Below are 4684 nucleotides of genomic sequence, written 5' to 3'. Positions count from 1 at the left end.
CCAAGTAGCTGGAACTACAGGTGCGCACTACCATGCCTGGCTAATTTTTGATTTATTGTAGAGATGAGGTCTTGCCAAGTTGCCTGGATGGGTCTTGAGCCCGTGGGCTCAGGCAATCCACTCGCCTCGGCCTCCCAAAGTGCTGGGATTGCAGGCAGAGCCACTGAGCCCGGCCTACTCCGCTTTTCTACTTCCTTGCTGAAGCTCCACTTGGTGGCAGGTGTCCGTGCACATTCAAGCTGATCCCCATAGTCACTTCCCTTGTTCACTCCGCTCTAGGTGGTCTCCTCGGTCCCCAGCTTTCTCGCCTCATTCCTGACTCAAGCTATTGCTCTGTATCATACGTCTATTAGCTGTGCTTTCTGTGGGTACTACTTGTTGAAGGGCTGAGAAGCGATTCAAGGTACCTTCTGATGCTGCATCTGAGGACTTGGCTCCTGAGTTTCCACTGCTGCCCTTGCCCCAGCTCAGTTGACCTTCAGGTGCAAAGAGTTGGGTATCAGAATCAATGGAACCAGGCTTGGTGATCTTGGTGAGTTGTGATGTGTCAATGGGGTGACTGCCTTTGCTGATGGGTACTGTTTTCTGGTCACCAACGTCCACAAGTGGAAGGCCACGGCTGATAGGTGGACCTGGAGGAGTTTGAGAAAGACCTGGAGGAGGCCAGACCACGGCTAATAGGTGGACCTGGAGGGCCACCCTGACTCTTCTCACTGCCCTTGACCATGAGCTGCTGTACACTTTTGATGATATTCTCCCAATGCTCCTCCATCTCTGTCTCCTTGAGGATCTGGCCGATGGTCTTGGGATCCTGATCGCCTCGGCGTGGCACCCAATTGCTCCTCTGCAGATCCAGCACATCTTGCAGCATGAAGCGGATGCGAGAGGAAGTCTTTTTTTTAAATAATTTTTTTCCATCTGGTTGAAATACTGATCCATTCGGGACTTGGTTTTTGCAAAGTCCAGGTTTTTGCCAATAGGTGGTGAGTAGATGGCAAAGGCATTCGAGGTACTCTTCATCGTGTTTCTTAAGCAGTTGGACCACACAGTCATGCATTATTGCCTCTGTTAACATCTCCAGCTTGAAGAACTCCCCAAGAAACTTAATGTTCCCTAAAGAGCGCCACCAGACTGTGTCCCAAGCCTCTTCCTGCTCTTCCTTCAGGCAACCCCGTTCCTCTGCCGTGGCAGTTTCATCCACCTCTTTTTGCTTCTTCTCAAAAACCTCATCATCTTTGTCTTTCTCAAACTCCTTCTGACATTGGTTGAACAACAGTTTCGGAAGTTCACAGTCACTGTTGGCTTTTCTGTAGTGGGCACTTTCAGTGCCATGAGGCAGTGGCACATGTTGGTGTAGGCCACAGAGAAGTTGGGCTCTGAAATGAACTTCTCAAAGGTGAGGTCAATGACCCCTTCGAGGCATTCTTCATTGTCGATGGCCAGCTGCATCACTTGCTTCATGAGCTGCTGGAACATCTGGGGTGTCAGCTTATTCAGGATGGAGCGCTCTCTGTGGAACAAGTCCTGAGCTTTGCTGCCATCAGCATCCTTTTCCCCTCGGTCTTTATCAGCCGCCATCCACTTGCTGCAGGATTTCCAGGCCTTCTCTGCTTTGTCCAGTTTTATATCTTCAATCATGAACAATGGCAATAATTTTGTGTGGTTCCTCCCAGGGCCCTTGCTGGGAACACCAGGGCCACCTGCAGCCCTTGGGGCAGCTTCCCACTGGTCTTATATTCATACTTCTGTTCTCCAGGCTGGATGTTCTCAGCATTGTGAACTTTGTCTTCCTTTGGGTCCCAGGTCTCATCTGCTTCCTCAGGCCATACGGGCATGCTGCTGCCCTCAGATTCTGGGCCTGGGTTGTTGTCTGCAGGAGGCTGATTTTCCACCTCTGTACTGTGGGATTCACCTCCTTAAAGGCATCTAGAAGGTCTCCCACAGCCTCCTTCTTACTTAACTCCTTAATTCTCTGATTCCCCTTTGGCACAGATACTGCCACTTGGGTGGCTGCTGCTGCCTCCAAATTCTGGAACAAGTGGGCGGAGACAGAGGTGCTCTCCTCCCTTGTCACTCTCAGCTTCGTCTGCTTCTCCTCCTTCCTCCTCTTCTTCCTCTTCCTCCATTTCCTCCTCCTGAGCAGGAGGAGTCGCTGAAGGAGCCATAGCTGGAGTGGCAGAGAGGACTCTGGGAGGGGCTGACGCTGTGACCTCCTTGGCCTGTTCCTTTGACTCACTGACTGGGCTTAAGTCCACAGCTGGTTGCGAGGTGTCTGTTGAGCAGTTCCTCATGTTGGGCAGTTGGAGCGATGGGCACAGGGGATTCCGAGGGGCAAGCCAGGGGAGGGAGAGGGGCAAGCTCTGGGCTTGATTCCACCTTGATTCCAGATCCTCAGATGGGTTCATGCCATTAGGCTCATGAATTTCCACTGTGTGAGACACCAGGGAGGTGGGAATCTGGAGAGGACCGGAAGAGAACTTGGATTCTGGAACTGGTTTGCTGAGTGTCACTTCTACTTCCAGTGTGGGTGTGCTCTGGAAAGAGGCAACATGGCTCCTCAGTCTCATGGGGGAGGGGGGCTGGTTTTTCCACAGACATTTGTATCATCCATGTTGTCATATGTCCCCAGGCATAGAGAGGACTGTGAGATTAGGCGTAGATCCCGGTTCCACGATTGGAGGTGGCGATGGGGTCAATGAAGGCTGGGATTCTGTAGGGCTCTGCTCCGGGTCAGGCAGCTCTGCTCCTCCACCCATGATTGCTCCCTGCAACGGGCCATCTGTCCGGTCAATGACAGCAACCTGGGGTGTCTCTCCATTAGCCTGAGGCTCCGGACTGCCTCCTGTCTGGGGAGGGGTGGTTGTAGAGGCAGTGCGGACCCCAGACATGATCTCCTCCATGATATGCTTTCCGCCTTGGTTTGGATCTCGACTTTAGATCCTCTTATGTTCCCTCTTGTGTTGGCTGGTTCATCAAAACTGGGCCGGGGGGCCACACCAGCATGAAACTGCCACACCCCTTGAGCTGGATAGCAGGCGCCAGCGTAGGCCCCAAATTCTGTAGGGCTTGCACCTGGATAGAAGCCTGGGGCTCTTGGCTGCACAGGGTACTGCTGTATTGGGACAACATATGCAGAATGCCCCTGTCCAGGGAAGTTGGGTAGGAGATCTGGGATGGGATCATCATTACTTGGGATCCTGCAGGGTAGACGCGAGCAGCTGAGCCCGGACGGGTGGGAGCTGCACTCTTTACTTGGGAGGCTACACTGCTCGGGGGCTGGGCCTGGCCAGGGTAGAAGTGCTGTCGGGGCTGAGAAGGCATGCTCATTTGTGTCCCTTGTGGCCTACTGAACACCACCAGGACTGTCTGTCCCGGGGAAAACGCTAGCTGTGGGAGTCTGGGGAATGGGACGGGTGGGGGACCTGTGGACTGTGGAGCTTTGTTCATTTCATTTGGTACCGCATCAGGGTCCCCCCAGCACTGCCTCGGTTAAGAATAAGTCCACGATGTGGCCTACAGGTTCTGCATCCAAGGGCCTTCAGTCTCCTTCCGTCTGCACAGCTGAGCTCCATGCAGCCGCACAGACGTGGTCCACAATCACTTCTGGCTCCCAGCACAGATCCCACTCCTCCGCCACCGTTTCTGAAGATTTTCAAACATAGCACACACTTTGCAGGGGAATGTCTAGACAGAGATCAGAAATCACTCTTAAGCTTCAGAAAGGCAGGATTCATCACAGAACAAAGTGTAAAACCTGAAACTATCAGGTATTTCCAGCAGCAGAAGATATAGGAGGAAAATCTTATAATCATTGGCTAGAATTTCTTAAATTAGACACAGTAAGTATGCACATTTAATACATTTGACTTCAACAAAGTTAAAAAATCTGCTCCTCTAAAACCACTGTTCAAGAAAAAAGACAAAGCACAGATTGGAGAAAAAATATTTTCAAAAGACCTATCTGATGAAAGCATGTTATTCAGAATGTTAAAAAAACCTTCTTACAATGTAATAACAAGAAAACAAACAACCAAATTAAAATATGGGCACAAATCCAGACATTTCACCAAAGAAAATACGTAGATAACAAAGGCATAAAAAGATGCTCAACAGTATTTGTCATGAGAAAAATGCGCATTAAAATTACCATAAAATGCCACTGCACACTTGTTAGAATTAGTTAAAACATGAAAGCAAAAACATAAACCTAACAGTATCAAGTGCTAGCAGGAATGAGGTGCAGCTAGAACTCTCATGTGTTGCTTGTGGGGATGCAAATGATACAGCCACTTAAGAAAAGAGTTTTGGAATTTTGTATAAAAGTGAAAACACTGTATGACCCAGCAATCCCACTTGTAGATATTCACCCAAGGGAAATGCAAGCACAAATTTTCACAAAGACCTATATGTGTGTGTATATATATATATATATATATATATATATATATATATATATAAAATGATGTTAAATTATGGTTTTAATTTGCATATCTTTGATGATTAGTGATGTACAGCATTTCCCTGTATATCTGTTGGTCATTTGTATGTTTTCTTTTGATAAATGTTTGTTCATTTAAAAATGAGTTTATTTATTTATTTAATAATATATATATATTTTGCTATTGAACTGTTTGAGCTTTTAAAAACATATATTTTGGATATTAACCCTTTATCAGATGTATAG

The 4684-nt window shown here is 48.3% G+C and overlaps 1 pseudogene; it reads right to left on the bottom strand.

Annotated features, from left to right (window-relative positions):
• LOC103274402 overlaps window positions 1-3568 on the bottom strand; it is a 4947-nt pseudogene extending 1379 nt beyond the window's left edge.
• Window positions 3569-4684: the final 1116 nt, after the last annotated feature.

The sequence above is a fragment of the Carlito syrichta genome, unplaced genomic scaffold (genome assembly GCF_000164805.1).
Source record: "Carlito syrichta isolate Samal-C Ts95f unplaced genomic scaffold, Tarsius_syrichta-2.0.1 Scaffold314765, whole genome shotgun sequence".
In the NCBI taxonomy this organism is placed as follows: domain Eukaryota; kingdom Metazoa; phylum Chordata; class Mammalia; order Primates; family Tarsiidae; genus Carlito; species Carlito syrichta.
This window is presented reverse-complemented; position numbering and strand designations above follow the sequence as displayed.